The 21,101-nt window shown below is 36.6% G+C and overlaps 1 protein-coding gene and 2 long non-coding RNA genes across 7 annotated transcripts in view; 1 reads left to right on the top strand and 2 right to left on the bottom strand.

The window, feature by feature from the left end:
- The window catches only part of raraa (retinoic acid receptor, alpha a), a 161,356-nt gene that overhangs the window by 41,566 nt on the left and 98,689 nt on the right, over positions 1-21,101 (bottom strand). The window lies entirely within an intron of this gene.
- Positions 10,045-11,788, top strand: LOC135734693 (uncharacterized). The gene is made up of 3 exons (XR_010527451.2): positions 10,045-10,349; positions 11,194-11,330; positions 11,649-11,788. It is a non-coding gene; the product is annotated as an uncharacterized lncRNA (long non-coding RNA).
- On the bottom strand, positions 11,694-13,493 carry LOC135734692 (uncharacterized). Its single transcript, XR_010527450.2, has 5 exons — positions 12,969-13,493; positions 12,359-12,452; positions 12,128-12,260; positions 11,945-12,045; positions 11,694-11,834 (listed from the first exon to the last, which is right to left on the bottom strand). It is a non-coding gene; the product is annotated as an uncharacterized lncRNA (long non-coding RNA).

Here is a 21,101-nt window from a genome sequence, read left to right as displayed (position 1 = left end):
GTATATTTTGACTCTTTGTTTGAATTTAAGAAAAATTGAATGTTATTTTTTTCCTAGCACAACAGTCTCTGAATTAATAATTCATCTAAAGCAGCAACAATAAGAAATGTGAGCCATTATTGTGTGTTAAGACCACTGGAGCAACTCATTGGAGCATAATTTAAGGTCCGGCTTCCCCTGATGGCCATGTTCCTAAGCACCACCCTGTTTGTGTTATTTTCATACCAGTAAATCCTTTCTCAAACCAAACACAACGTTTCATCTCTTAGTAAAGGAGTCAGCACTGTGAGTTATGAAAGGCTGGAAGCTCTAGTCAAGAACCGTGTCCATAGGGACGAGCTCTGAGTTAGTCTGTTCTTGGATCATTGAGCTTGAGCATTAGATTTTAAGATGTGGTTTAACTAGGCAGGATGAAATTGGGAATCTGGAATTGAGAGTGTGGGAACATCTCTAAGCCCATAAGGAACAAGGAGAAAAGTACTAAAAACTAACTAACATGGGCAAATTTAGTAGATACTTTACAACAGTACTACTACTGAGCTTCAGGACATTTAGGAACTTTCCTTGTTACAACGTTTAAGCCAACAACTACAGTTACTACTGTACGATCATTAAAAAATATTTCTCAAATAATGTACACGGCTTTCTGAATTTGTCATTGGGACAAAGCTCAAGCCGTGTATGAATCAATTCAGTCTGATAATGTTTACATTACTGCATTTATGCTTTTGGGATCTTTAAACAACTTCCAATGCATTTATACTCCAAATTGAACACGCGACTTTAGCGTTGTTAGTGCTATAAGTTAAGCTACAGCAGCACTGCGATAACTGTGAAAGTTAGCACTCCGGCGGGTAGTTAGAACTTGGCTAAGTAAATCAAAGCTATAGCAGCCAGTCTAACAGGGTGGTGTGCTTCATAAATTTAGACACACAACAGACCTCCACAAGACGTCGCGGTGTAGTTTTATTCTCTCTGACCTATCATTCCTCAAACACACAGAGGCATGGCCCCTTTAATGTTCCCTACAGAGCACACTCAGGCATTTATGGCACACTCTGGAGCTCTGGCGAGAGCTCTTTATAGCACAAGACTGATGTATGGCAGCCATAACCTGCTATAATGCTCAATACACACCTTCAGCCAACCAGAATCCATTCTTACGGAGGAAATTGTGTGAGTATATATCTCGCACACTTAGGTTTACACCTGGTTTCGAAGGTGCTGTAAGCATTTTTTTTATGCCCACATTGCATTTATACTAGTATACACAACTCCTGATGCATCCTGCATACTTACTATATACACAGTCGTTGCTCCAAAACGTTTTTTTTACGTTGATGAATAGATTTTGTATTTAAAGGAAATAACTGTGGAAAATGCAAAATCAGTATCTGCTTCAACATACCAGATATCAACATTTTTGATAATTATTATTAATACTATTATAACACTAATACAATGAGGATGTAAGTGATGCATTCACATGTGGACTTGGCAGACTGGCAGAGAGACAAAATTTCTGTGCTGATACCAATATTTGATTACTTAGAATGACATCTACTGATTCTGATAGATACCAAAAGTTTTGCTTTGTTCTCTTTGTTTTTAAGTATTATGTCATGACATCCCAGACATGCAGAGCATACAAACTGCAAGTCAATTATCAGTTATACATGTGTTATACAGTATGATTTCTGATCTGTGTTTTTAAACAATCACCCGATATTGAAAAATGCTTTTATTTGCCGATACAGATTATGGGCTTGTTAAGTTTGACGTCATGCATCGCTTTCAGGTCAAAACGATCTCAACTCCCATAGGGAAATAACAAAACAATCACGCTAACTACACTCATATTATACCGCAAAACTCCCAAAAACTCCCAATCTTAGATGACCAGAGACATGGACTCATATATTGCTGTCTGTGATTCAGTGAGCCTCCAGACTGCAGTGTACACTGTGAGCTTATAAAATTTTCACTCAAAGGGGACATATCATGAAAATCTGACCTTTTCCATGTTTAAGTGCTATAATTGGGTCTTCAGTGCTTCTATCAACCTAGAAATTTAAAAAAGATCAACCCAGTAACTTAGTTTTAGTAAACCATTCTGTGCTAGCATGTGAAAAAAATAACTCATTGAAATTTGGCTCCCCTTGTGATGTCAGAAGGGGATAATACTGCCCCTAATCTGCACTATCCAACCACGGTACTGCCAATTAGTGCAGAAATCAGCTAATTTGCATTTTAAAGGACACACCCAAATACTGCACATTTTTGCTCACACCTACAAATTTTAACATTCTATAATAAATTATCTATATGATATTTTGAGCTAGAACTTCACATATGTACACTGGGGACACCAAAGATTTATTTTACATCTTAAAAAAGTATTTTAAAATGTACCCTTTAAATGTGTAATATGATTAAAATAAGTTTAAATAAGATCCTCAATTGAAATCAGTGGAAGCTCGGACCCGGAAGCTCGGACCCGGAAACTCCAGCGGTATTCCTTACGTCATGACCTAACAAGTCCATAGGCCACCAGTATTTCGGTCCATCAAAATCACACAATTTCATACCAGCCAACCCTATTATACAGAAAACCAGACATAAACATTCATACATTGGACCGACTGTGTTATCCAAAGCGACTCAATATATAATTTTTTTTGTCTGTTCCCTCTCAAACCCACAACTTCGAACCCACAGCGCTGCTAATGTGACTTCTTCCTCAAGGACAAAAGTACTTGGAATACTGTTAAAGTGGAAGAGAAATACGACAAATAGAAAGAAGTTATTCAGTCCAATCATCCATCTGTCCATCTCAAAGAGCCCGTAAAAGCCCTTCCTTGTGATGTTGAGCTATAGTAAGCCAGCACGCAGCCAAGAGCAGAGGAAGAAAGATGCTTTTGGCTTGAGTGCTGTTGAAGAGGATTAGTCCATGCTGAATGTTGGATGTGAGGCGGAGGGTTTACTTTCCTCTGTGCTGGTGCTCAAGGCATTATGACACCCCTACGTGACATGCACACGAGACCAGCAATGAGCCATCAAAACACCTGATACACAGCACATATAGAGAAAGTGTGGACTGAGACACTTTGTTCTTTGCTCAGGGGTAGAAAGATGTCTGAAACAGATGAGCAACAGTACAGTTTGAAAATATTCAGAATAACATTCCAATATCTGACATGTTTGCACCATAGTCTGAGCCCCAGGCTAAACACACTTAATATTTAATCTTAGACCAATGCCAGTTACAAGGTGTTTAACAACCAGCTGTTGTCTACAACTAAAACAAACTAAACAACTGATTTTTCCCCCAGATTTTATTCTTAATGACTGTAGAGACTTTGCCCGCAGACAAACACTAGAATAAAAAAATGAGTTCCACCCGTTGCACAGCAATAAAATACTTTACACATGTGTATGATATAAAGCAGATATTCAGTGTCATTGATATCTCTGTTGTGAGCGCTCTGTTCTGAATAGAAGTGAGATGTAGAGATGTGCCTGTCAGAAGCAGTTCAGATGCTAATAGCACATCAGAAATCTAACAAACAAAGGCCCATCACGGCCCCATGACAAATAGGCCTGAACCCGGGGGGTGTTTGTAGGGGAACAGGCTGGGGGTAATGAAATGGATAACTTCCAAACCTCTTCATTAAAGAGAATAGAAAAAGATCAGCATATCAAAGAGGAGAGAGAGGGTGTGCGTGTGTTTGGGTTAGATAGTGAGATCTGTGACCACATATAAGATCATACTTAGCCTAAATCAACTATAAAATATTTTAAACTATGTATGTATACTGTATGTTTACCTAGTTTGTTATATTAAATTAACAGCATTGGTTTAATTAATTTAACTGCATTTTTTTATTTATGGGTCAGTGAAAGAACAAGCTTCTAAAACAAATTAATTTAAATATTTAAAAAATTGATGTAATGCATATTTTTGAGTCATATTGTGTAAAAAAGGTTTCATTCATTGAACAACATTTCAGCGCATTTTAATGATTTATTTTCGCTATATCTTTGATAGCCCCATTCCCCAAAAAATCAGGTGGTACAACAAATCATTGTCTATTTGCTAGATACATTTTTATGCGCTCCCTGCATCATGCTGATTGTTTGTTTATTTGATAGTGACATTTAAAATTATAATCCTAAAAATAGTTTAAAATTTTAAAACAACTTTAAAAATAAAACTAACATTTGAGAACAATAATTTTTATAAGTATAATAACAATTTTATAGACAACCGTATAGTAAAGCTTGCATTTATTAAAACAAAAATTATAAGCAAAATTGTTAGCTTTTTAAAACTATTTTGCTTGATGTTTTTTTATTTCTTATCAGTTGCACCATTTCTGGTTGTACCGCCCGACCTCTGCATTGAATTAACATTTAACAGACTTTTATGGATGCTGGTATAAGCTTTTGCCTGTGATATCAAATTCATAAATATACTTAAATAATACAATAAAATCTGTTGGATAGAATAGCATTTTTCTAGTTTTGGTTGTGCCACATGACACAGGAAGTGGACCAGCCTACCCATTACATTTTCAATTATCAAAACATCCCAACAACTGATATTTGTGAAATTTGTTTATAGGAAAGGGGTTTAACCATTTAATAATGCCAAAGTTGTTAGGAATTGCGGACGAATGAACCCAATAGCAGACGGGGATGGGGTTAACAAAAATACTTTAATATATAACACGACAAAACAAAGGCCCACGAGGGGGCAAACAGTATAGACAGACACAAAACACTAGACTAGACTTGACAATGAAACACTACTAGATACTAGACTGAATTACACAACTTGATGACACGGACGATACAAAATGAACCTGCACAGAAACAAGGACAAGAGAACATTATATAAGAGAAACTAAACAAGATAACGAGGAGGGAACAGGTGATGGGAATAAGTAATAATTAACAATAAGCAGGAGGACGAGGGAGCGGGGACAAATGACAAGACACCGGAGGCACATGCCAAAGACAAAACAAGGCATGAACCTCCACACAAGGCCAGGGACTGCCAGAACTCTGCCACCATGACAAAATACAAATATAACAAGACTTCAAGGCAGAGTCCTGACAAAAGTATCTTATTCAGAATTTTTAATAATTTTAATATGATTTTTAACATTTGTCTTAAACTGCGACTTTGTAAGAACGGATGCCCGCCTGACATTTTACAAGTTTGAGATACGAAAACATGCATTAATAATCATTATTAAAATAACCTGAAAATGTATTTAAACTAAATAGGTTTTATAAAAGAAAGTGACACACCATAAATGCATCAATTTATTTTTAAAATACATAATGCCCCTGACACATGCATGCCATTGACCCATAGTATTACTAGGCCTATAGGAGTGCTTAGGAGATACTGACAAAGACTTCATAATGTGAAATTTAATGCAAGTAAGAATTTTTTAGTTGGTTATGGTACCGGTGTGATTTTAAAAATGGTTGAGGGAAATATATTTTTTATCTTTAAAATGTATATCCCCACAGAAGAAATATACAGATAAAGTATATCAACTGTTACAGTATATTTATTAAGCACTTCACGTAATACTGTCATTTTTTTATTGCTTACCAGTAATACTGAAAAGATTTTGACTAACATTTTTAGCATTTATTCTGTTTAAAGCAAAAGTCTAAGATGGAACTTGTAAATCATTATTTAAAATGGGTTAACTATTGTTTCTATAACATACAGCAATCAGCTTTTAAGTACTATAACAAATAAAAAACAATCTTACAATTCAGCACACTTTTTTGTTGTTGTGCCTTGATCCCATAGCCCAAATAAAATATTGTATGGTACCAGTAACAAAGTCAGCATAATGTCATGTTAGAATATAAAATCAAAGGCTTATAAAACTGGACAGCACATTTTTTTATTTCTTACAAAGTTATACCTCATTATCTCAGGCAGAGAAAGAACTCTACTGAGCATGTGCAGAGTATGCATCATCACTCCACTCCGGTAATTGTAATTTTAGAATTGCGATCTATTGAATTAATTAGCGTACATTTTACATGACTCTGACATGTGACATACACTCCAGGACACATCAGATAATAGAAACCATATCACAGTATCATGTTGGGGGTTACTGCGGACCTTGATTAGCATTTAAATGTCTGTGATAAGAGCCGAGAAGACACAGGACGCTATATCAGCAGATTTAAGCCACTCTAAACACACTGTAGTATTCATTAGCTTATCATGTTGATGGTAAAGCTGATCATTAGAGCAAATACAACCATCACCCACAGAGAAAGACAGAGAGAACCTAGCTGATCAGCCAGTGATAGAGACCTACTGTAACATAAATTCAATTGGTGGAGTTGGTATATAAACATATTTACATTATATACTTTAAGATGTAAAATTTTACAACACATTTTAGTGCATTTTCATATTTCAGTAATTATGGCAGTGAAATGGCCTGTTGCATAACGAATGTTGTTGTTTTTGCAATGGTTATCTGTTTGTTTCACTGTTATTGAAAAGCTGCATAAATTATAATAATTATCATGAATTCCAGCATACATTCTGATCATGCAGTGTAAATAATTGAAGACACAAGGCACATTAAATCCACACCAAAACACTTCTGGGCAAACATTAGCTTTATATAATGTGTAATGGTGGTCATGTTCAAGAGATATTTCACGACGTAAAAACTAACCGACCCAGAACCAAATAATAAATGAGAAAATAAAAAGTGTAAATATTACAATACATTTGTGTTTTTACATGGCTCTGTGAAATACTTTATTGTTGTTGGGCATTTGTGGCATTCTTTATATTTTTGTATAATGAATAACAAACTGTTAAGCTGACCTATAGTCATCTGAAGTATACAGCTCTATCAGCTAATCTGTCTCATATCATATTGAGTCTTTTTCTTCTCATTTAATAAAGTGATTTCAACTCAAACCCTGTTCCTGTCCAATGCAATAAATATGTGACCGTCTTTGAAAACAGCTGTGATTTAAAATCATCCTACATAATGTAATGAACATTCAGTGAAAACATAACCTTGATATTGTTAATACTGACTGAGTAAGATCATGTCAAAGATTGAAATTAAAGTGAAATCAAACTTTGATATTCCTAATCCCATCATTGGATTATGCACTGCAAAAATCAATATAAAAGTTTAACTCACCAGACCATCAAGAACAGGCACTGACTGGAGAAGTCGAAACGAATTTGAGTCATTTTAAAAACAATTTTGGATATTTTACAAAAAGCCTGCAAATAAACCATAACTTAGCACTTGCTAGAAATTGATATGTAATTTAATGGCATATGAGTGCCATTAAATACATAATTTTTTACAAAAAATACAAAAGTTTGATTACTTTGGATTAATAGTCGTCTGACATGATCCCTCTTGTAATAATACTTTCACTTACAGTAACTGGCCATTTACACAATAATGTTTCCAACAAGTCTTTTTTAGCTTTTTGGCAGCTCACTTTCTCATATTTTGGGGTCCCGATTCCGAGAACATAAACATTTTAAAGAGCAGTAATTATCCGATTCACGGTTTTACATTTTCTTTGGTGTGTAAGTGTGTACGTTAACCATATGCAAAAGGTACATACTGCAAAGTACATGATGATGCGAGTTATCGTATCCAACATAAAAAAAAATTCCTGGACTACAACAAACACACGGATTCTAGGCAACAGTTTACTTCCTGGGATTGGTGATGTAGAAAAGACCGACACTATCATAATTCCTCCCACTTGGACTCACAGCCTGTAAGTTAACTCCTGTTAGCATTGCATTGTGAGCGAATCTTTCAAACGTGGTAAGGAGCGTCACATTTCCGGCTGACGTCAGAGGTATTCAGACCAATCACAACGTACAGATTAGCTGGCCAATCGGGGACACAGCGATTTTCAGATCAATGAGCTTTGTACAAAATCAGAGCATTTCAGGAAGACAGGGCAATCTGGAGCTACAAAAATGTACGGTATGTGGAAAATAATGTGTTAAACCATGCAAACACATTGTAGTATACTAAATAAACAAAATAACGTTTTGTTTTTTGAAAATGGAACCTTTATCCTTTCAATGTAAACGACAAAAAGCGCAAATTTGTGAAAGCGATGGGGTCAAGCACATGCATGTTTCGCGTTCAGTACAGACATGAGCATTTACACACAACATTGATGAGGGACTACAAGACCGTGTTTGTGTTTCTAAAAAGTTGAAATAACAAACCAGCCTCATCATCCATCCATACAAAACTGACAGCTAACTTTAACCATGTTGCTTGTTTGAAGGCGTCTTTCCAAAGGCTACTCCTCGTTCACTTTCCTTAAGAGTCTTCGGTAGTGTAAGTTACACTGTTACCCATTGGCCTGACATGCAATATAAAGTATTTTTAGTCATGTTTACATGGAAACTGTTCAATGAAAATAAAATTGTTCAGAAACGCAAAGGAGAAACCTTTACGTTTTCAGTACAATCGTTGTCGTGGAAACTTAGCTTAAGAGCATAGTACTCTCTTCTCTGTTTACCACATTTTACCTTGATTTAAATTCAGTCTGCAGAAATCTGCAGATTTCCCCCCACAATCAACACAGAAGAACAAATCTCTGCAGAGAAACACACCACTGTCAGAGAGAGTGATCCATGAGCGCACACACTGATAATGTTTAACCAGCACACACACACACACCCTTTCAATGTACATTCCCCTGGGCGTAACTGTTGTCTCTCTTTCAATGGATTTCTCTGATATTTCAGAGCTTTAGAAGTTACATTAGTGCAGGACGACGTGTTAGAGTTGCAACATAAGCAGATATTCAGCCAAGGCTCACAAAGGTTTGGACAAAAACCTTTCACAATACACACACACACACATTGCTGACCTCTCTCAAGTATAGACACAAAAGCACATCATTTATCTACTCATACTCATGAAAACACTGCTTTGCGTTCCCAAACACACAACACTGCTTTGACAACATCGGAAACAAATTCAGTTTTTATCATATTGTGTAGGGTTGGGATAGTGTGTTAAAGTGCACCTATTTCATGACTAAAAACAACATTATTTTGTGTCTTTGGTATAATACAATGTGTTTGCGTGGTTTATGGTTAAAAAACACATTTTTTTCCACTTACCATACATTTTAGTAGTTATAAATATTCTGCCTTCCTCAAATGCCCAGATTTAATAGAAAATCGATCTGAAAAGCGTTGTGTCCCTGATTGGCCAGCTAATCTGTACACTGTGATTAGCCTGAATACATCTGATGTCAGCCGGAAATGTGACGCTCAGGCTGTAAGTCCGAAGCGGGAGGAATTATGATAATGTCGGTCTTGTCTACATCACCAATCCCAGCAAGTAAACTGTTGCCTACAATCCGTGCGTTTGTTGTAGTGCAAGAAAAGAGATTTGCGTTGGAGATGATAACTCGTGTCATCGTTTACTTTGGGGTTTGAACCTTTTGCATATTGTTGACGTACTAATACACACTTACACACCAAAGAAAATTAAAAAAACATGAATTGGACGATAGTTGCTCTTTAATATAAAATCTAACATTACTGAATAAAAGATTGTCATTTACTCACCCTCAAAGTTGTTTCTTGATTTTCTTGGATCTGATCAACACAAATTCAGATCTGTAATGAAGCAGGAAACAGATTGACTTCCATAGTAAACTGCTATGGAAGTCAGTGGTGCTCAAAAAATGGTTTGATTACAAACATTCCTCCAAATATCTTCCTTTGTGTTCGACAGAAGAAAGAAATTAAAGAGCACCAATTATGCTAATAAATTGGCACGTTAGCACGTTATTGCAATATCCCATAGTACATACATGTTATTAAAACTTGAACTAATGCATTGTGAGTCTTATAAATTGCTTACATACCTCACCGATTTCCCACTGTCTGGAAAACGCTCGGTTTAGTTCCTGTCTCCGCCTCCCAAAATGTCTAGTGTAATCGGATTGGTCAGATGACTACTCAACTGTTATTGGTCAACTGGGTTCGGCGTGTGTTTGAAAGGTTACGCCCCTGACTACGCGTGGGTTGACACAGATTCTGACTGAGAGTCACAGCCTCAGAGGCATCGTAAACAAGCGTTATATTTCTCTATAAACGATGGTGTCTGTACTGCCTTACCACTTCGAGCTCGATCCAGAGAGTTCAGAAGGCCGTTACGATATAAACGATCTCCGTCAATGAATGCGATTGGATTTAACTTTTTTAGGTGTCCTTAGCTCTGCCAGAATGCTAAACGAAGACGAAAATGTGTTGCAAAGACATCCAAAAGGTAATTATAACGTACTACATAACTATATGGAAACACCAAATGTAGCACATAGAAAGTATTTGTTGAAATGATTATAAAACGATTTCACTTGGTAATTTCTACATTATTTTACTCTAGTAAAATTTATTATAAGACTGCTTACATACTGTATTACTGTGCAAACTATATGGAAACACCAAATGTAGCACATAGAAAGTATTTGTTGAAATGATTATAAAACGATTTCACTTGGTAATTTCTACATTATTTTACTCTAGTAAAATGTATTATAAGACTGCTTACATACTGTATTACTGTGCAAACTATATGGAAACACCAAATGTAGCACATATAAAGTATTTGTTGAAATGATTATAAAACGATTTCACTTGGTAATTTCTACATTATTTTACTCTAGTAAAATGTATTATAAGACTGCTTACATACTGTATTACTGTGCAAACTATATGGAAACACCAAATGTAGCACATATAAAGTATTTGTTGAAATGATTATAAAACGATTTCACTTGGTAATTTCTACATTATTTTACTCTAGTAAAATTTATTATAAGACTGCTTACATACTGTATTACTGTGCAAACTATATGGAAACACCAAATGTAGCACATATAAAGTATTTGTTGAAATGATTATAAAACGATTTCACTTGGTAATTTCTACATTATTTTACTATAGTAAACTTAATTATAAAATACTGCTTACATACTATTTTACTATGCAAACTATATGGAAACACCAAATGTAGCACAAAAAAAGTATTAATTGAAATGAATGTTAGTTCTACATTATTTTACTATGGTAAACTTTATTATGAAAGACTGTGCTATGTTTTTACTTACTAGGTTTTAAGGAGAATGCAACAGGTTCCAGGGCCTCTTACCTGCGTGATTCATCATCCAGGTTTTGCACAAATTGTCTAAATCCCTACACACAGAACATTTATTGTACCGACTATAAGCCTTTGAGGCGCAGGACTAGAGTAAGTTTTATTACATTTTTAAACCAATAACACTAAAGTATCATTATAGTAACAAAGTACCCAAAAGAACAAAAGATGTAACTTTAAAGAAAATATAAAAGTCAGTCAAAAGTTTATTTATTACAAATATATATTTAAATGTTAAACAATATACAAATAAACATACTTTAGTAACCATATTGTGCTCTTCTTTCAAAAATTTTTCAATTCACTTCTTACAGCTATCTATTCAGATAAATGGCATATCAAAGCTTTGTCAGCTGATGCTATCTAAGATGACACTTTAGGGTTATCATCCTGTCGTGTGTTGTTCTCCAGATACGCTTGGAGCTTCCTGATCGGAATGTTGGCTTCCGACGACCCCTGCACTGAAGATGGCATGCAATCACGTCCTCCTTTGAAGGTCTCTCAAACTGTGATGCCAGGTCCATTGGAATCGGGGTTTCCTTCAGCTTATCTTCAAATACCTCAGCAAACACAAGCCTGATCACATCATCCACATAACTGTACAAATATTGCGGTCAATAAATCTTTTGTTTTGATCATTTATTTCCCTGCTTCATACATTAAGTTTTTAATTATGAATGTATTTGAAATAAAACATTACTGCTTACGGTATGTCATTTGTGTGTTTTGGGAACATAGCCTTGTACTTTCCCTCTCCTGCTTTTGTTACGGCTTGGTGACATTGTAATGGATGGCTGCAAGGTACAACCTGTAAAAATATAAGCAAGCATAAATTTATTGTAAAAGTAAATACTACTTTATTTAACACAGTTACTAAAATACTTAAATACCTGCATAGCATTCCAATAAATGAGAAAATCAATTTTTTTTGCTGCAAATCTGAAATCTCAGGCTACGGACGGCAAAGGCATCCACTGATGATGGTGATGGAAACATTGTGAAACGATGCTACTGTCTGGGTTCCTATGATTATGCAGAGAAAAAAAACTTTGTCATCATCAGTTATACATTTAAGACTGGTAGTGGTTTCATTAGCTAAATACATCATTTGTGTTACACACCTTTGCTCCTCATATGCCGGTCTGACTCCTTGTACTGTGTGTTATGATGTTGCATGTTTGCATACAGTGTAGAAGGATGTGTCCAGCTGCGAATCTAAGATATAGACAAATAAAACAAACATGTATTCAGTCAAAAATACATATTATAACAATAGAGTACAACGACTATAACTCGTTAGACTATTCATTAAAACGTAAATGTATTACATGTTACATGGCCCAACATTAGCAACACACATTACGTGTTTACTTCGTTTCAAAATCTAAGAAAGCTTCAAGTAAAAACAACAGTAAAATACATATAACTTTAAACAAATCATCTGTACTTAGAGTTTCTTGAGTTTGAACATGAGAACAAATTTTACCGGTAACAGTTTAGCTGGTAACTTAGCAAGTTTGTAAACATGTCTTAACCAACATCGATAAAAAAACGATAGTCTGCATAATTCAACATACACGTGTGTAAATATGGTACGTTGTTTATGAAATACAGTATTACAACACAAAACAGTTCGCTTGCAAGCTTAGCTCTACACGCACATTATGTTAATCTCCGGTTACCGGTTACGTAATGTACAGTAAAAGGCAAATAATAAACGTGAATACTTACAGCCTGTGATCCAGAAGTGCACAGTAATCCAATATTCAGAAGGAGACGTCCAGCTTCGGTTCATGAGAAGCAGTTATTGTGAAAACTCCGTGAACAACTTCTGACTGGATTTTTCCGGAACCGTATTAAACATGATGTCCTCTGTGGAAGTCCATAAAGTGCTATTTTGCCCTCGCATCTAAAGAGACAGCGTCTACTCGAGAGATTTAATCGCTTAAACAATGAAACAAGAGTTTGCAAACAGAGTCAAAGCAGGGACTCCCAACCTCCGCCATTTTAGCTCTCTTCTGACTCGGCGCTCCCCACCCCACCCTCGTCTTTGAGGGCGTACCCAAGCAAAGCAGAGAGGGCTGAACTATGATAATGTTGGTCTTATCTACGTCACTAATCCCAGGAAGTAAACTGTTGCCTACAATCCGAGTGTTTTTTGTAGTCCTCAAACGTTAGAGACGATAACTCGCGTCATCGTTTTCTTTGAGGTATGTACTTTTTGAATATCGTTAGCATGTACTAATACACACTTACACACAAAATGATGTTTAAAAACGTGTATCCCATAATAGGTGCTCTTTAATACAGGTTTGAAACAACATGGGAGCGAATAAATGATGACAGAATTTTCATTTTTGGGTGAACTATCCCTTTAAACTGTCTACTAAAGGAGTAAATGAATATTCTCATTCACTTCATTGTAAACAGTGTGTTTGTGTTTTATTCACTGTGCATTTTATGTGGAATATTATTCAATTTGCTTGTGTTTACCCAAAGCGTATTACATGAGATTTGAAATCATAAACAATTGTAACAGTTGTGCAAACACACACAAGTCAACAGCACAAGCCATGAGATCATTCCAGGACTGAGAGAACTATACGGCAGTTGAATGTGTGTGCGTGCGCGCACGATTGTGCATGTTTGTGTAAAAACAGCTGAGCTGCATATGCTCTGTTTGTCTATGTATCTATTTCCACAGTATAAACACAGTAAATTAAAAGTTCTTCAAATGAAAACGATGCACTGTTGCATTTAATTTGGCTACATCCTCTCCACCCACACACAAACACAGATTTCTACATTTCAACACATGTTACTGCACATCAGATGAATCAATGTAAAAACATGACTTCAGGATGATGACCTGGTAACCATAAACAACTCAACTCTGCTTTCTGTTGTGCCTAACAACAGCGTTTATAAAGTCTCATTCACACTGACGCAACAAGTGACCATGAACACGACTGTTGTGTTTTGCTGGATCAGTGTTAACCCGCATGCTGTTTCTTGAGTCAGTGTGAATATGAGAGTTACATCCAACTTCAGAATGTCTATATTGTTAACAAGTTCTACCTCACCTTGACTTAACCCACTTGACTTTCACATTACATCATGCTTCATGTCTAACTAGTTAACACATTGCTACTGTCATACCGCCCAGCCCTGCTACTTTCCTCTATATATCATAAGAGTGTGTGTGAGTTGTTTGCAGACATTCAATCATGATGAGATAAATCTATGCCATACTCCAGAGATCTGCTGGAAAGTCACCATACTAAATCACAGCAACTATTATGTGTTAATCACTTTTTTTTAACTCGCCTCCTGTTTTCCGTTTCCCTTATTCCCACTCTCTCCCTCTGTGATCCCCTAATTCATCCCATGAAATACAGAGAAAGACAGATATTTCAGTGTGAGCGCTCCAATTAGATAAATCATTTTCGAGACCCATAAAAACTCTGAACGTGTTTATGCGTGTTTATCCCTAATACTTACTATTTACTTGTACCCCTTGTCAGGTGCTATGCTACAGGTTTCAATGACTAGCGTTAATTTGCTAGTTTACACTGAAACCAAACATGATGCACTCACAGCACTTTATCACAGCCAAACACAAAGGCAAAATATGTGGGATTTTCTACCAATGAGAATTTACTGTAGGTGGGGGCAAGGGTACACAAATAAAATACAGAAGCAAAAGAATGTGCTGTGTATTATAAACACAATAACATTCAATATACTGTATGTTAGTAATATTAATTGTGTATATGTCACAAGGACTTCAGCTGCTTTAAAGGTGCTGTGTGTAGATTGTTATCGGCATCTAGTGGTGAGACTGTGAATTGCAACCAACAGGCTAGGTCCACAGCTCACCCCTCCCTGGGTGCGTTTCACTCCAGTTTTAGACACGCACTTGCAAACTTCCCTCGGGGGAATTCCTTTCGCCTTTTTGAAGTGTGTTCCACTTCGTCAAGTGGACGAGGGAAGTTTGTATGGACAGACCCTTGCTCCCTCGATTTTGACTGAGGGAGTGAGTCTACTTCATATGCACACTTCATGCAGCTCCATATCCCACAATGCAACACGATTGTGAACTCACTTCAGCAACTCACACTTTGCACAGTTCAAATGATGGAGGGGGCGGTCTCCACTTTTCCATGTGATCAAGGGCTTAGGGCGATACATTTGAACCCACTTCAAGTGTTTTAGCAGTAGTGGGCACTCGTACAACGTAAGCAATACCGTACATCCGAGTGAACGAGACTGAGGGAAGTTAGCGAGGGAAGGTCATAAAAAACAAACTGGAACGCAGGGCCTTTCAAAACGCGTAGAGGTACTATGGTAGCCGCCACAAGACAAACACGTCATTATCTGAGACAATGTACTGACGAAACGCGCTATGAAGAGCAGTTTGTCCATTTAGGGCTACCTTAGAAACATGGCAGCAACTTCCATGTAAGGATACCCACGGTGTATATGGAGACAAAAACGTTTCATTCTAAGGTAATAAAAACAATACAATTCATTGTGTATGGTCTTAATACACAACTGATAATATAGTTATGTGTATTATATTGCATTTCTGTCAAGAGATAAAAGTTACGCAAGGAATAATTGACGACGGGCCATTGAATTATAAGAAAATAATGCACACCCAAGGTGCAATGCGGCACGACACCAAGCGGATTGCCGTTACACCGCGGGCGTGCATTATTTTTAAATAATTCAAAGGACCGGAGTAAATTATTCCTCTTATACTACGGTTACCACAAACATTGCTCTGGTGCCTATTTTTAAAAGATTTGGTAAGTTTGGTTTGCGGTTATCAGAAATTAATGCATACCCACGGAACATTTCTCAGTCAATCAGAATACAGCATTCAACAGACCTGTGGTAATGAGGCTAAATATATTTCCTGTACCCTAAATCAGGGGTCTCTAACCTTATTGTGAGCAAGGGCTACCACAATGGATAAAACAATCTGGAGGGCTACTTTTTATTAAAAACTTATTTTATTTTAGTTGTTGATATGTTTTAGTACTGTTTAAAATGTTAACAGATGTAAACCATGCCAAGCTAATATAAAAATATGTAAAAAATAAGTATTAATTGAGACTATAAATAGAATGTGCTTTTTGGGCACCTCGCAGACTCTGTGCGGGCTACTGTCCTAAACCATATGGGGTGGTTTCCCGGCAGGGTTTATCCTTGCCCCAGACTAAAATGCATATTTGATCTGCATTCATTTAAAAACATGTACTGAAATATCTTAGCATATATCAGTGCCATTGTTTAGTTTTTTTTTTGTAAAAACTACTTAAATTTCCCAAAATAACTAAGACCTAGTCCTGGATTAATCTAAACTGTGCCGCTATGTTTCTTAACTTAATGCTTGCAAAAGTTTACCCCTAAACTTTTTCTCTTTTAGGGTTCTCTTTATTACGCCATTTTCTAACATAGCAGCATTTGATTCCCACAAAACCTGAAATACATAGGGAAAATCTCAGTGAGACCCATCGCAAGCTGCTTCCTGTGTTTAATTTATTTACTGAGTGAATTCCCTCTCTACTTTCCTCCTGACTTCCACTATAATCCCCAATCCCCTGTTCATTTGCAGCTGGCCTTTCACTGCTTATTTGCTGGCCTTTATACACTTTTATAGTTATGTTTTTCAGCTGAAGTTCACTTATAATGATTTTATAATGATAGTAAGATTATTTATTAGCACACTTTTTTTGAGAGCACGAGAGAAAGTTAGTTTGTGTCTGTTTGGGGGATTCAGTAAATGCTTTTTAAAGGGATAGTTCCCCCAAACATGAAAATTCCTAATCTGTTCCAAACCTGTATACATTTCTTTGTACAAAAATTTTAATATTTTGAAGAATATTTGTGACCAAGCAGATGCGGGGCACCACTGACTTCCACAGTAGGAAAAAGTAATACAATGGAAGTCAAAGGTAGGAAGTGAATGGTACCCCAGATCTGTTTGGTTATTAAAATTTTTGCAATTTGGGGGTGAGTAAATGACAGAATTTTAAGTTTTCGATAAACTTCCCCGTTAAATGTATTGCATGTATAGGATGTTTTAATGTGTATTCTTCAATCTTTTCCAGTTGAGCTACAGGAAAGGTGTAATCTAGAAGAAGCGCATTTAATAAGAAAAATATGTAGGTTTATTTTCTAGGTTCCACCTGTTACTGTTTACCTTTTTATTCTTGCTTGAAGCTGAAAGGAACGATATTTATTTGATTTGTGGTTTCATTTTTCAATCTAATAAATCACAGGCTTACATAAAATATTTTTTTCTTTATAACAGTGGACACAGAGTTTTATGTACCATACATGGTAAAGTAAAACATATTTCGATTTCACACATCTTTTTTGTGCACTTCTACAACACACCTCTACACCTTTACAACACTGTCATTGGTAAACGCAATATCTACACCATTATGCTTCAAAAAGCATCTTTCTCCACTGATGGCTATTTGAAAGTAGCTGTGATTTTAGATGAAATAAAATATAGGTGTATAGTAATCGTGTCTGCAGGGCTCCTAAAAGCCTGAAATGGACTTTGAATATTGGATAATGGACTTTGGATTTTTTTTTAAATATATCTGTTGCCTTCAATGTCACAGCCCATTTAGCAGCAGGATCATATCTAGTGAAGATTCGGGACTGTACGTGTTCCTGCGGCGCCATCTGCCAATCGGTGTTGCCGTGATATGCGTCTCAATGCCATTTACGGCTCAAACGACTGGCTCGAAAATCAGTGTCCATGATGCAAAGATGACAGCAAGCAAGCAAGACGCAGCCATTCAAACCTGCATGATACACAACTGCAGTATAAGATGGGGAGAGGCAGGAATAAAGAGGAGGAGCAGAAGGAAAGAGAGATGCCAATGGGGAGCAGAGGGTCAATTAGATCCAGCAGTGAACTGCCTCACGCGGATGGAGGAAAATTAGCCATGTCTACCCCGTCTGTGCGTCTACACATACACACATCCTTCAGCTCACACACACTAAAAGCTGCTTTCAATTAGCAAGACGTATAGCATGTGGAAAACAAAAAGAAAGAGAGAAATATAAGACACTGACAATAGGAAGCCATAAAGAAAAGTTAACGCCATTGTTCCTGGTCCTAAAGAATCAAATGCAGATATGATGGACTTCAAATCAAATCCTGCTGGGTGAAACCAAGACACCCGACATGTGCTAAAAAGCATCGGTGTACTAAACCAGATCAAGTCCAAAACTGAACAGTCTAACAATTTAACAGCTATCTGTGCTAGCCATGTACACGTACAAACAAAACTGCAACCGCTTTCTCTTCGACCAAAACACACAGACACAAATTCACAGGCACTCACTAATGAAAGCAATATTGGTATAAATCAAAGCAGAAGGCTTGGTTCACTTTCACACTGTGTTAATGCCGCAATTATCCAATCAGTTTGAAATAACACACTTTACACACACACGTCCGCATTATTTTCAGCCCTGCCTTCCTCTATTTTTGCTTTTGAATTTACACACTTTAGATCTCAGAATATATTGGATGATCATGCGGGTAACTCTATACAAACTGGCCATCTTTTAACGCATCAATACTGTACAAAACTCCACACATTGAAAAGTTTATTCCCTTTTTGGAAAATTTCACATGCACATGACAACTCTGTCAAAAGATCCTTGTTTACACGAGACCACGATTACAACTAAAACCCTGCCAGGTCAGTAGATGGCAATGTTACTTTGTAAAAAAAACACTACACGCCTGTGTACACATTCGTCTAAAAATACAAACAATCATGATAGCAAATGCATCAAGCAGTTTTCTGTAGATGGACGATGATGCAGGTTTATTTCTACAAGTGACCCTGGATTATAAAGCGTCAAAATTTAGTAAACTTTGTTGGCGAAGCATTATTAAAAACAGTATGTTGAACAGCACAAACAGTCATGTAAGTCTCCATTGTACTCGCACGTGCCTAAACTAATGCATGCGTCACCGTTATCACAGATTCCTGTTTACGTAATTTTCACAGAAATGACATGGTATTGTTTCTAAAAACAACAATTTGAAGCCCATTATCAAAAGTTTGCATTTTAGGATGCAAAAACACCATTGTCATGTAAATGAACATTCAAACCACATAAAAATGACTGGTTTTGGTTGAAAATGTTTACGCGTAAATGGCATATAAAGCTACCAAAATACAAGACATTCTTAACAAATACAGTTCTGAGCAAATTTTATGATTTACAAAAATGTTTTTAAGTATGTCAGTAGGATATACAGAATCAATAACAGACGGTATGAGCCACACAGGTGATCTCACCATCAGCAAAATGAAGAAACAAGAACTTGAGATAGAAGTATAGTTATGTTTTATGCATACGTAAGGGATTGCGAACAGTGAGTGAAGTTCGTCATCAGAATAATACGGGCGCACATTACGCGCACCGACAGATTTTTGTAACCACACTTACTTTTAACCTGTAGGTAGCGCGTGTAACATAATGTGGTATGTAGCCCAGGAGATTTTTTCTCAATTTCGTCACAAAATGCCTTGCGTTAAAAGTCTGTGTACACGTACGAGTCAAATAAACTATGCTTGGCAAGGCTGTGTGTTTGACCGTGTGGGTACGTTTGGGTACACGCAAAAAACAAACTATATTCTGATCTCTAGATTGACTCTATACAAACTTTGACAATTCTTTAACCAAGATTCTTGAAAAAACTGTGGACATTTGCAACTTAAATAGAAAGTAAAAAAACTTGAATACATTAATAAAAAATGTTTATAGATGTTTTCATCACGATTACGTGTCTGGACAGAAGTTAACTTTTAGTCTCTGTTTGTTTAAATGGGGGGTTCAATGGTATTTCATGCATTATGACTTATTAACAGAGTTTAAGAGTTGGTTTTCTCATGCTAAACAAATGCAAAGTGTCAAAAAAAGCAGTTGGACTTGTTACAGAGTATTTCTGTGGCGAATGCACTTCGCCAGGGTTCTTACAAGTTTCTGAAAGTTTTTTTTCCGAATTCTGGTACAGCTGATATTCAGGGGTAAGCCATACGTATCACTTCCCCTGGAAAACCACGCCCGCACGTCAATCAGCGGGAAAGAGAGAACTGATGACGCTAAGTTACCAGCATCTCTTCACGAGACAGCTTTGTTTTATATCAAGACTCAACAATGGCATTAAAGAAGAAGTGTGTATTTGGATGTAAGGAGAAGAAAGCCAGCATTATGGAAACAATGGATATAGTTTGTTTATCCGGGATAGCAGCGGCGTTTTGCGTGTGTTTGTTTAACGCTGGATTTCATTGAAAAGTCCCAACCGGGTCGTGAGTTGCATGCGGTAAGTAAGACTTCTGTGTTATGTTGGAAATAAGCCCTTGTATATAAGCCTATATATATGTCACGAACATGTAGTGAATCATAAGTTATCCAGTCAGTGCTGTATAAAGTGTTGACTCGTGACTCACTCCTCCCGCAGTTCGTAACTCCTACTTCTGAAGTTTTTTTACTTTGTTTGAAAGAATCGGTAAAGCTAATCTGTCTTTTATAAGTCTGATAAAACTAAAGACTCTTCAGAGATATGAAGGATGTAACTCTGTAGGTGCTCCAGATTAACATCAGATACGCAGACACAGCGTGTGTTATGGATGCTTAAATGGTCTGGCTAGTGGAGCAAACACCTCGTCGAAAATAACAAATGTTTTGGTTTGATAAAGACGAGGGAAGACCACGATCATGGATCAATGTTATGTGAAGGGAGGTTTGGCAGCCGAAATCAATCAACATTACTTCCTATACTGACAACTGCTATTGCTTACTTTATTCCTT

The sequence above is a fragment of the Paramisgurnus dabryanus genome, chromosome 1 (assembly GCF_030506205.2).
Source record: "Paramisgurnus dabryanus chromosome 1, PD_genome_1.1, whole genome shotgun sequence".
NCBI lineage: Eukaryota > Metazoa > Chordata > Actinopteri > Cypriniformes > Cobitidae > Paramisgurnus > Paramisgurnus dabryanus.
The sequence above is the reverse complement of the archived record's forward strand: the minus strand, read 5'-3'. Positions and strand labels throughout refer to the sequence as shown.